The sequence below is a fragment of the Chiloscyllium plagiosum genome, unplaced genomic scaffold, assembly GCF_037043375.1.
Source record: "Chiloscyllium plagiosum isolate Xiang-an unplaced genomic scaffold, Cpla_swu_hap1 HiC_scaffold_11, whole genome shotgun sequence".
Taxonomy (NCBI): Eukaryota; Metazoa; Chordata; class Chondrichthyes; order Orectolobiformes; family Hemiscylliidae; genus Chiloscyllium; species Chiloscyllium plagiosum.
The window spans coordinates 27,430,955-27,443,966 of record NW_028270149.1 but is presented as its reverse complement, the minus strand read 5'-3'; the positions used below and the strand labels follow the sequence as shown (position 1 = coordinate 27,443,966).

Below are 13,012 nucleotides of genomic sequence, written 5' to 3'. Positions count from 1 at the left end.
TTTAGGATAGGTAAAAACAATGACTGCAGATGCTGGAAACCAGATTCTGGATCAGTGGTGTTGGAAGAGCACAGCAATTCAGGCAGCATCCGAGGACAGGCAAAATCGACGTTTCGGGCAAAAGCCCTTCATCAGGAATAAAGGCAGAGAGCCTGAAGTGTGGAGAGATAAGCTAGAGGAGGGTGGGGGTGGGGATAGAGTAGCATAGAGTACAATAGGTCAGTGGGGGAGGTGATGAAGGTGATAGGTCAGGGAGGAGAGGGTGGAGTGGATAGGTGGAAAAGGAGCTGGGCAGGTCGGACAAGTCCGGACAAGTCAAGGGGACAGTTTTGCTGGAGGTTATAAACTAGGATGAGGTGGGGGAACGGGAAATGAGGAAGCTGTTGAAGTCCACATTGATGCCCTGGGGTTGAAGTGTTCCGAAGCGGAAGATGAGGCGTTCTTCTTCCATGCGTCTGGTGGTGAGGGAGCGGCGGTGGAGGAGGCCCAGCACCTCCATATTCTCGGCAGAGTGGGAGGGGGAGTTGAAATGTTGAGCCACAGGGCGGTTTGGTTGATTGGTGCGGGTGTCTCGGAGATGTTCCCTAAAGCGCTCTGCTAGGAGGCGCCCAGTCTCCCCGAAGTAGAGGAGACCGCATCGGTAGCAACGGATACAATAAATGATATTAGTGGATGTGCAAGTAAAACTTTGATGGATGTGGAAGGCTCCTTTAGGGCCTTGGATGGAGGTGAGGGAGGAGGTGTGGGCACAGTTCCTGTAGTGGCAGGGGAAAGTGCCAGGATGGGAGGATGGGTCGTAGGGGGGCATGGACCTGACCAGATAGTCACGGAGGGAACGGTCTTTGCGGAAGGTGGGGAGGGAAATATGTCCCTGGTGGTGGGGTCTGTTTGGAGGTGGCGGAAATGTCGGCGGATGATTTGGTTTATGCGAAGGTTGGTAGGGTGGAAGTTGAGCACCAGGGGCGTTCTGTCCTTGTTGCGGTTGGAGGGGTTGGGTCTGAGGGCGGAGGTGCGGGATGTGGACGAGATGCGTTGGAGGGCATCTTTAACCACGTGGGAAGGGAAATTGCGGTCTCTAAAGAAGGAGACCATCTGGTGTGTTCTATGGTGGAACTGCTCCTCCTGGGAGCAGATACGACGGAGGCGGAGGAATTGGGAATATGGGATGGCATTTTTGCAAGAGGTAGGGTCGGAAGAGGTGTAATCCAGGTAGCTGTGGGAGTCGGTGGGTTTGTAGAAAATGTCAGTGTCAAGTCGGTCGTCACTGATGGAGATGGAGAGATCTAGGAAGGGGAGGGAGGTGTCAGAGATGGTCCAGGTAAATTTAAGGTCAGGGTGGAATGTGTTGGTGAAGTTGGTGAATTGCTCAACCTCCTCGCGGGAGCACGAGGTGGCACCAATGCAGTCATCAATGTAGCGGAGGAAGAGGTGGGGAGTGGCTTTTGCCCGAAACGTCGATTTTGCCTGTCCTCGGATGCTGCCTGAATTGCTGTGCTCTTCCAGCACCACTGATCCAGAAAGATTTAGGATAGTCTTCCATAGTGGGGAACAAGGAGGGCTGTGGAATGCCTTCACATGTGCCTTTTGATATAAGGCAATTTAATCAAGTGTACACACCACAAACCATGACGAGCAAATGGAGGAGGAGCATGAGTACATTGGGATTGCTGATGGCTTCTCTTCCCCACCCCCACCCCAACACTGTCAACAACCCCACCCTCTCCCCACCCCTCTGAAAAGAATGGCAGCATTGTGTGTTTGAGCATATTGGCGAATACTTACAATTCAAGATTAGAGGAAATCAGTTCTGTGCTCTTGTGTAGCCTAAGGGATTTTGGATTGTATTTGTGAATTGTGACTCGCAGGTCAGAGTTTTGTCACATGTGATTACTTCTGCTTCACAGAGAAGACTGATCAGGCTGTAATGGTAAATGTCATGGTCACCATTCCTTGTGGCTAGGATTTGTATCCCATATGGTTGGTCACTACATGCACCTTGCAAGCATGGTATGTGGAAACATGGAAGCATTGGACGCGACCATTCAGCCCTTCCAGCCCACTCCGCCATTCATCCCAATCATGGCTGATCATCCAACTCAATAGCCTAATCCAGTTTTCTCCCCATAACCTTTGAACCCATTCACTTAAAGTGCTATATCTCATCACCTCTTGAATACATTGTGTGCTTTGGCATCAACTATTTCCTGTGGTGATGAATTCCAAATGCTCACCACTCTTGGGTGAAGAAATGTCTCCTCATCTCCATCCTAAACAATCCGCCCCAAATCCACTGGTTCTGAATACACCCACCATTGGGAATGTTCTCCCAACATCTACCCTGTCAAGACCTGTTAGAATTTTATAAGTCTCTGAGACCCCCACCCCCACCAAATCATCTGAACTCCATCGAGAGCAAGAGTATGATTATAGATACCTTCAGCCTGAGCTGTGTCAATGTCTGATTAATGCAAATATCCCTTGAGCCTCACAAGTAGAGTCCAAATGCTAAAACAGAGCCCATTTTCCCCCTCCTGCTCCAAGTGCAGTTGCAGCCATTTTCCATTTTGCATATTCATTGTGTGTAGGAGGATAGAGGGCAGCACTGATTGCACTTGGCAGAGTGAGTCTAGTAATGGAGCCCCCTCTGAGCATTAAGCCTTCATGTTCCCTTCTTCCTGGCATGCCCTGCTGAGCATATCAGCTCGGAGCTTTTATTATATATCTTAAATTTGTCTTCATCTCTCATCATTATCCACTGGTCCCCTGCCCTGCAACATAGCCATGCCAACCATTATGCTACACTGTTGCCCCCTCCACCCACCTGCGGGTCAAACCAGGGTGGGAGTGACTGTGTCGCTGATCCCCACCAAACCATTTTCCTGTGCTGTACTATTGTTGCTCATCCTCTGTTGAGTTAGGTCCAGTTATTATCCCCTCTGCATCCCTGTGTTGCTGCCTCGAATCCCCACAATTGACTTTCCCAACTTGCCCATCACAGTAGCAGCCCCTGACTTAAATCCCTAGACATTCACTGGCATAAGCCTGATTGTGGCCCAGCACTTGCACCGGTTTTGGAAGGACGGCACTGATTAATGAGTGACTAGGTCCCCGAACGATTAAAACAGGCTATTTGGCCTATCAAGTCCACAATGACCTTCCAAACAGCATTCTACCCAGACCCACCTCACTACCCTATCCCTGTAACCCTGTGTTTCCCATGGCTAATCCACCTAACCTAAACGTCCCTGGATACTATGGGTGAATTAGCATGGCCATACAGTACAGAACAGACCTTTTTCAGTTCAACCAGTCCTTGCCAACCATTATCCCAAACTAAACTTGTCCCACTTGCCTGCGCTTGGCCCATTTCTCTCTAGACATTTCTTATTCAGAAACTTATCCAAATGTCTTTTAAACCTGCATCCAGCATTTCCTCTGGCAGTTCATTCCATACAGTTTAAAAAGGAAATCCCAAGACTTGTTCAACTCCCTTATCGCAACTGGTGGAACTTTAATTCAACTAGTCAAGATTTGTAATTGAAACCTATTGTCAGTAATGGTACCATGAAATGATCATCAATTGTCGCTAAAAACCAGCTGGTTTCCTAAGAAGGGAATCTGCCATCCTTACTTGATCTGGTCTACATATGACTAGACCCACAGCCATGCAGTTGACTCTTGCCTGCCCTCTGGAATGACCTAGGAAATTACTTCATTTCTTGGCAGTTGAGGATCGACCCTAAATACTGGCCTCGCCAGTTATGCAAGTATCCCATGGTAGAATTTAAGAAAAAAGATAACTGACAGCAGTGTGGCCTACCTCACCTTCTTCGTCCAACGTAACCTGAGGGCTCTGATGCTCCTCAACATTCCATCAAAGCTGCCATCTGACAAACAACTCCCAAGGTCTTTCATCTCTGATTCTACTGGAATGTTCATTCCACATGTTAATCACTGGATGTCTAGGAATTTCTTCACAATCTGGCTGGTTTCAACCTGTTTCCCCTTGTCCTGCCTTTACGGTTTAGTTTTAGCTTTGGATTGCAGATAAAAATCTACAGTTCTGATGTGAGTCAAAGGTTAACCGTTTCCTATTGAAGTCAGATAAGTACAAATTTTTCGTTTTTTTTCCCCCCCTTCACCTGATCTCTGTTCGTGATCAGGCCTCTTGAGAACCATAGTTGTGTTTGACTAAACCCTGTACTCGAGTAGGGATTTAACCAATAAACAACCAGCTTGAACATTCCTGCCTTGTAGTGGTCATCATGTTTCACTTCTGTTTTGCCTAGCACCTGCTGCCACGTGAACTCTGCACTCTGGCTGCTGGTTGCCCATTATTTTTTCTTCCCAGCACGCAGCGTTACAAACCAGTGGAAATAAAATTTTAGTGCTCCCCTCACCTACGTATTTTAATGGTTTTAAGAGCATTGCCAGCACTTGGCTGCCACATAAGTATCCCCACATCTGAAATTGATTCTGTTTTTGTAGGCCGCACATGTTTGGGCTGAATGTTAATTTTTTAATGAAATTAAGACTTCAGGTTGTCAACGTCTGTGTCGAATTAAAAAAACTATTTGTAGTAGCACTGACCTGAGTCAGAGATGTGCAACACAGGAACAGACCCTTCGGTCCAACTCGAACGGATATCCCAACCCAATCTAGTCCCACCTGCCAGCACACGGCCCATATCCCTCTAAACCCTTCCTACTCATATACCCATCCAGATGCCTTTCAAATGTTGCAACTGTACTAGCCTCCACCACATCCTCTGGCAGCTCATTCCATACACATACCCCCTCTGCATGAAAAAATTGCCCCTTGGGTCTATTTTATATCTTTCCCCTCTCTCCCTAAATCTATGCCCTCTAGTTCTGGACTCCCCCCACCCCAGGGAAAAGACTTTGTCTATTTATCCTATCTGTGCACCTCATGATTTTATAAAACTCTATAAGGTCGCCCCTCAGCCTCCGACGCTCCAGGGAAAACAGCCCCAGCGTGTTCAACCTCTCTATAGCTCAAATTCTCCAACCCTGGCAACATCCTTGTAAATCTTTTCTGAACCCTTTCAAGTTTCACAACATCTTTCCGATAGGAAGGAGACCAGAATTACACACAATATTCCAACAGTGGCCTAACCAATGTCCTGTATAGCCGCAACATGATGTCCCAACTACTGTACTCAATTCTTTGACCAATAAAGGAACCCATAAATAGATCTTGATCCAGTGCAATTGTGTTGTGTACCGCTTTCTTTGGGAGTACTGCTTTATTACATGTGTTTTTTTTGGTAGAAGGAATGAGGTATTTTGTTTTGATTGGGTTAACATGCTTGTTTCCTTTGCACTGTAGTGTAAAGGAAATCAGTACTTCAAAACAATTTATCTATCTTGTCTAATTTGGCTTACAGTTTTCACTTGCTGTGGGTATTAAATAGGATGTTTTACATCTGTTGTCAACCATTCATTACTTGCTAATTTACAAAGTGTGACTTTTTGTTTTAAAATTGCGACTGTTTGGCTCATTTCACTGTGAATGTTAAGCTTGTCAAAGCTAATCTCCACCTTCCAGGTTACCTTCTCCTCACGGAGTGCAGCAGCTTGACTGGTTAGTTGAGCTGTTAAAGGTTGGGTGTGGATTTCAGTCATTGGCAAGAAGCTATACTGGTATATTCACAACAACATTCCAACCCATGACAGGATGTGGTCAGGATTTGATCATTGACCCTCATTAACAAGCTTCCAGGCAACTTCTAACCCAATCCCATGTCAGATGAATTTTTAAAGCCTTACCATGATTGACCTTCACTGCCTGTTGACAGACCTTTTTCATCTGAAGGTATGAGCTAGGAGGTAAAACTCCAGTTAAGGCTGAAAGATATTAATCTGGCTCCAATCTGCATGCTCAAAGAAGGATCTCATTGTGTTTGAGTAGGCTACTGAGGCTGTGGAATTGGAAATGGCTGGATTTGGATGAGTAAATCACTAGTGCATTTTAAATCCTTTCTCACCTAGTTTCGGCTGACTCAGGCAGGGTTGAAATCCTTCCCTTGGTGAAAATATGTATCGGGTATGACCTTGAGATTGAGGTTCAACCCTTCTGCACGGTACTGGGGTTTGAGTCCCTTGGGGTTGATTTGGTTGAGGTTCGAGTCCTCTGCGCTATCTTGCGGGGGGAGAGGGAGGGGGTTGTGATTTGAGGTTCGAGCCCTTTGCATGGTACTGAGGTTAGAGTTCCCTGGGGGGGGGGGGGGGGGTGTGATTTGAGGTTCGAGCTCTCTGCGCAGTACTGGGGTTCAAGTCTACTGGGGTGGGTTTGGTTGAGGTTAGAGTCCTCTGTGGTATTGGGGATCAAGTCTACTGCATGGGTTTCAGAGTGGTTAGAGTCCTTCGTGCTGTGCTGGGATTCAAACTGTATTTAAGTGGGATTCAAGCCCCCGCGAGGAGTAAAGTGAGAAAGGGGTTAAAGTCCCCTAATGGTGAAATTTGAGGCTCTGTGGGTTTTTGTTCTGGAGGGAAGGGAGTGGCTTGGATTGCGGCGCCATGTGGTCCACTGCGAGGGCTTTCCCTTGTTATAAGGGTAATTTCAGTGAGAGGATGGAAAAAAAATGAGAACGCTGAAATTAAGATAGTACTAATACTTGGATTGAAACTTTCCACTTTCAATGTAAATTGTGTCAAGTTGAGAGTGTTTGATGTTTGAACATTTTGGTTTGTTAAAATACTGGTTCAGAAAATCCTTTTAAGTGACTTTTTTGTTTTGTTTTGAATTGAGATCCTGATTAAAACCACGTGTTTTGTGGGCTATGTAATGGGGCAGATTTTGTTTTTTACATTGAAATTGTACAAGATTGTCATTTATAAAATTATCAAACTTGTAACCTTAAAACAAATTGAGTGCCTTGAGCCCCTGATTTCTTTGAAATTCTACTATGCCTGTTTCAAAAGGAACAGTGGTCATGCTTTAACCAGATGAGAATATTGTATTATAATATCTTTGCTGCTGTGTTTTTAATGCAGAGTGCTCACAAAAAGAAGAGTGCATTTTGAGTTTGATGTTTTATTAAGATTTTCTCGAGAATATCAGAACTTGAGGCTGAGCTGTTTAAATTCTGTTAATTATTGTTAAGACTTCATTGAATTTGCAATATGAGGGAGCCAAAGAATGTTGATTTCTACCAAAATTGCCACTGTAATTTCATCTGTTTTATTTGGAGAAAATATTTTAAATATTCTTTTGTTTCCCACGAATATTTGAGATTTAAATCGGAGCTGAAACTGCCTCTTCAATTGCTAAAGCACAGGAAACATTTTGTTGTTTTCTTGCTGTTCCAGACTTTGGATATATTTTTCACGATAGGTTTCACATTAGCCAAATATCAATTTGTTAAAAGAAAACAATTATTGAATAACCCAAATGAGATACCTTAGGGTTTGACTTTAGGACCATGGATTGTTGTTTGTAATTGACTGAATTATTTTGGCAGTAGAGTTTAGAAGTTTATGGATTGTATAAAACTTGATAATGTCATAAATAGTGAACATAGTAACAGCCAAGAATTCAAAGAACCTTGAAATAGGCAGACACAATTTATTGCAGTTAAATGTGTGACTGTCTTCATACTGATAACTACCTTCTGCATTCGCAGAAGGTGCAACACCTGCCCCTTAACCTCTCCCATGCTCACCATCCAAGGCCCCAAACACTCATTTCAGATTAAGCAGCGTTTCACTTGTACCTCTTTCAAATTTGGTCTATTGCATTCGTTCCTCCCCATGTGGTCTCTATATCGGAGAGACAAAATGCCGACTGGATGATCGCTTTGTTGAGCACCTTTGGTCTGTACGCAATCAGGTCCTGGACCATCCCGTGGCTTGCCACTTCAACACACAATCCTGCTCCCATGCACCCATGCCTGTCCTTGGCCGGCTGCAATGTTCCAGTGAAGCTCAACGCAAACTGGAGGAACAGCATCTCATCATCCGACGAGGCACGTTATAGCCTGCCGGTCTCAACACTGAATTCAACAACTTCAGATGATTATCCCATCTCGACCCCTCTGTTTTCATTCTGCTCTGTAATTTTATTTCATTTATTTTATTTACTTTTTAAAATTTTTTTTTCACTGTTCTATACCTCTTATTTCTCGATTTGTCTCTTTCACTCGCTCCCCACTCTCTCATCACCTTTTTCCCCTCCTCTTCCCCCTTTGCTACCCTTCTCCCCTGTTTTCCATTTTGCCTCTGCTTCACCCATTTCCCCCCCCCCATCCCCCACATATTTTGTCTCATAGCACTGGCTTCACCTTTAGTCATTCACAGCTCCTAATCTCCCTATAATCTCTCTATGCACTGTCATTATCACCTCTTTATTGCTACCTTTGCTTCTGGAGCCATGACTCACCTTCTCTCAGCCTAGTATAAATACCTCCCTTTTCTTTTAGCTTTGACAAAGGGTCAGTTAGACTGGAAATCTCAGCTCTTTTCTCTCCTTCCAGATGCTGCCAGACCTGCTGAGATTTTCTAACATTTTCTCTTTTGGTTTCAGATTCCAGCATCCACAGTAATTTGCTTTTATCCAGGGAAAGAGCTGAGTTCTGAGTTTTGCAAAATGAGCGGTTCAGCCAAGTATGACTCAGATCAGATAAGAACTTGCAGTTAACACTGGGGTGCTGGAGGCAAGGGTAATAGGCTAACAAGGTGGAAAAGCATTAATTATGTAGAGCCATTTAACTATATTGGAAACCTTCAGTATGTAAGGTCAGTTTAACAAGGTGAAAAGTATTCATTATGTGAAACTAGTTAAGGTTAAGCACATTCCTTGTCTAACAACGGATGGCTTAATCTTTATTATTGACACTCACTGATTGTAATAGTTGGAGCTGAAAATTTTCAGCTCTGATCTCCAGCATCTGCAGTCCTCATTTTCTCCTCGAAGATTGTAATGGTTACCCAATCAATATGTATGTCGCTGTATCTGGATGCTCCTCCCTGTAAAATGGCTACATAATTCATTAAGAAACCGCTCTTCCGGAGAAGACTGAGAACTCATGTCTCTGTGCACATGGGCGATCATTCTCTCTCCCTGCGGGACCTGGAATAAAGATGGAGGAGGTAAAAGTATACTGTGTCTCCTAGCATTTTGCTTCAACTAAGTTGGGGAGAGGGCATGGAGAACGGGATGACATTGGTATTAATTCTTATATTCAGTTGGTGACCACACAGTTAGCGTAAGAGTTCGATAAAATGGTACCTATGGCCCAGCCAAGATTACATAGTTGCTGGTTATTGTGGCCATGTCTGTATCCTGTTCTCTGAAAAGTTTACAATACAAACCAACTTACTATGCTGAGCCATTTGCCTTGAATGACCTTTTTATTGCATTAATTGAAATAATCATTTACATTTAGATTTAAACTCCGACCTTGTGTTTGTAACTTGTAGCTTTTTATGCATAAAGCGGTTTTCCTTTATGAAGGAAGGATTTCCCAAAATGAAGCATTAGTTGTCATGGCAATGTAGGAAATAGGAAAGTTAGTTAAGGCACAGAAAGCTTCCATAATTAACAATAAGATGATGAGTAGGCAAGCTGTTTATTATATTCCTTCAGGGATAAAAATTGGCCAAAACTTCAGAGGAAGCTTCCTAGACTTTCCAATGATTAGTGCCTCAGGATCACCTGCATCCCACTGGTAGCCTTGGTTCAGAATCCCATCCAAAATGGCCTCTCCCAACAGTGCAGCCAATCCTGAGCAATGAGAGTGACTGGAAATTTTGTGCTCCAGATTAGAGTGGATTGTGAAACGACAACCTCTGGCTCAGCAGTGGGATTGCATCCAGCTGAGCACAACAGTTCACACATTAAAAAGACAGACTGCATCCTTTGCTACCTTAAAGTCATGCTGATTTTGTTTTCCCGGTCTCTCTGGGCTACTGTATAAAGCATAGAATAACTCCACCAAACTAATTCTTGGCATGGTGCCACCCCTACAGTCTGATGTAATATGCCTATTTATGGTGTGTGTTTCAGGAAAATATCTACAGCAACAACGTGTTCTCATTTAAAATTGTGAATCACTTCCTGTTCAAACTTTCTCCCCTTTCCCCTAGTACGAAATGAGGGCAGTGAGTTCACTCGAGGGGTGTGTTGTATTTTGCAGATGTATAAAAAGAAAGTCTTCGGTCTCTGCTGCATTCCTGACCCCCTCAGCTGGCTGAAAGAGTTGGAGTATAATACTCGTAACCTGCTGGTAAGGGTAATTATTACACTTTGTGTATTTTTCTACGATATGTCAAAGTGTAGTGATGTGGCAAATAAACCTTAAGGCAACAGTGTCTTTTTAAAGTACATTTAATATTTTTCTGCCCAAATGATCAATCCACCTTAAGACTGCTGCTCAATGTGCAGGCTGATCTTTTGACTTGTTTGCTACTCTTAGAAAATCCTGTGTAGGTAATTTTGTATCTGCTTTCGGACAGCAGCAGTCTAAGAACAGTTTAATCTGCAAGTCTTTGGCACAGTGCTTTTACCAATATGCACCAACCTCCATCCACACCAAAATGTAACCGAGTTTGTGGGCACTTTTAACAGCGTGTGCTTCAGCATGAATGGAGAGAGGAGTTAGGCTCGTGTCTATACTCCGACTCTGCGTTTGTGTCATGCCACGAAGAATGAGAGTGGAATGAGTCAGCGATTGACAGCTTTTTTTTTCAGCTTCCTTCCCAGTTGAGGGTGGGACCAGTCACCTTCCATTGGGGTTCACTGGAAAGTAGTCACGGCAAGTTTTGAGCATAGGAGCTATTATATGTCCGACTGTGTCCTACCCTGCAATTATTTGGATTGAAGTGATTTACGACATAGTCTGATGTCAGGAATTTGATGACAGTGATGTGGTCATGCACTAAACTTCCTTGTCGATGTTTCTTTGGTGTGGGTGGGTGGGGGGGGGGGGGGGAAATCTTCTCAGCTTTTGCTTGCTACCTGTTTTATTCCGTGTCTACCGTGCTGGATTGATTGTCTAATACCTGAATACTCTGAACTTATCTATCGAGCAAATGCTTGTCTGGCACCTATTACAAGAACACTTTGCCATTTGAGAACAGGAGAGGGCCTATTAACCTCCTGTAGTACCTGATTCTGCAATGATAATACCTTCTCTGAACGGTTGGTTTTAGCAGAAAAACACTGCCGGGTGTGGATAGAGTGCTTTTATTATCAAAGGAAGCACACAGCCTGTACTTTCTGCTGCTATCAAAACTTAAAGCCAGTGCGGCAAATGTAGCCGTAAGATTTTATTGAGAAAAAGAGGGATAATATTTGATTAGCGTGTTTCAGCAGAAGCTGATGGGAATCTGGAATTTTAGGCTTTTTTAGAAATAGAAGTGTGTGGGCTTCGGTCATGTCTCTTTTTATTTTGGTGTTTTTTACAGTCTGTGGACTAAAATGAGTCCAGTTTTAAGTGCTTAAAACTGATCTGCAGCTTTGAAAGCAAGTAATTTAATATTCATGGCAGGCGTAATGAACAACTGCTTGATCAAGTAGGAATTGAAGCTCAGATTGTGGGCGATCTTGAGTGAAGGGTGTGTTCTGATGCAGCTCATTCAGTCAATCAATAGGATATTTTTTGGTCTGTGAGATTGTGACAGTTGTCAGTGTCAGAGCCTTCGTTGCTTGCCAACAACAGTGTGTTCGGCTCTTGGATGATTTGAGCAGCATGGGACTGGAAACCAGTTTCGGAGAGGGAGGAAAAGAACTCTGCAGACTTTCTCCCAGCCCAAAAGCTACCTGCTGCCTGCAGTCCAAAACTCACTCGAAACATGAAGAAGGCAATTACTTTTTCTTCAGTAGTTGCTGCAGGCTGTGACTTATTTGAATTAGAGTCAGAGAGTCATAGAGATGTACAGCATGGAAACAGACCCTTCGGTTCAACCTGTCCATGCCAACCAGATATCCCAACCCAATCTAGACCCACCTGCCAGCACCCGGCCCATATCCCTCCAAATCCTTCCTATTCATATACCCATCCAAATGCGTCTTAAATGTTGCAATTGTACCAGCCTCCTCCACGTCCTCTGGCAGCTCATTCCATACACATACCACCCTCTGTGTAAAAAAAAAAAAAAAGTTGCCCAGTAGGCCTTTAGTTCTGGACTCCCCGACTCCAGGGAAAAGACTTTGCCTATTTATCCTATCCATGCCCTCATAATTTTGTAAACCGGTATAAGGTCACCCCTCAGCCTCTGATACTCCAGGGGAAACAGCCCCAGCCTGTTCAGCCTCTCCCAAAGCTCAAATCCTCCAACCCTGGCAACATCCTTGTAAATCTTTTCTGAGTCCTTTCAAGTTTCACAACATCTTTCCAATAGGAAGGAGACCAGAATTGCATGCAATATTCTAACAGTGGCCTAACCAATGTCCTGTGCAGCCGCAACATGACCTCCCAACTCTCAATCAAATTTTCTAATTGAAGCAGCCACTTATGCTGCTTACAAACCAGTGGGAATTTCCAGGGAGGCATGGTGGGTGCAGAACATACAGGAGATAAGTGCAGCATCTTGCCAAGGCTCCTTTTAACAAGATAGTCTAAACCTATAACTGCTAGATGTATAAAGGTCATTAAAGTGATGCACTTTGGGAGAAGTGACACGATGAATAGCTATAATCTTGATCGTAACCATATACTTTTTGGTTGGTTGCTGGTGGTAATGATTCTGCTACGGCGTTACACACCACATGGACCTCCTTTTTGTTCCTTTATTTGTCTCTTCCTAGCATGGTTTTTTTTTTGCCATTGCCACCTTATCCCTTTTGTCATTTTGTCTTTCTGACCTTCCACCCTATCACAGATCTTTCCTGCTTTTGGCTGCTGCACTTAAAAATTGTGTTTCATTGCTATCTGCTCCAACTTAAGATGATCAGAGGAATAGATAGAGTAGACAGTCAGAAACTTTTTCCCCGGGTACAACAGAGTGTTACAAGGGGACATAAATTTAAGGTGAAGGGTGGAAGGTATAGG

The 13,012-nt window shown here is 44.0% G+C and overlaps 1 protein-coding gene across 8 annotated transcripts in view; it reads left to right on the top strand.

Moving 5' to 3' along the window:
* acsl4a (acyl-CoA synthetase long chain family member 4a) overlaps positions 1–13,012 on the top strand; it is a 98,901-nt gene that overhangs the window by 23,877 nt on the left and 62,012 nt on the right. For 3 of the 8 annotated variants that reach the window (XM_087991924.1, XM_043704971.2, XM_043704967.2), the window contains one exon: positions 10,157–10,246. The exons of 4 other annotated variants lie outside the window; for them this stretch is intronic. The gene's annotated coding sequence lies outside the window, so the exon portion shown is untranslated. Of the gene's footprint in view, positions 1–10,156; positions 10,253–13,012 lie in introns of all 8 variants that reach the window. One more of the 8 variants, XM_043704972.2, reaches the window with a different exon arrangement.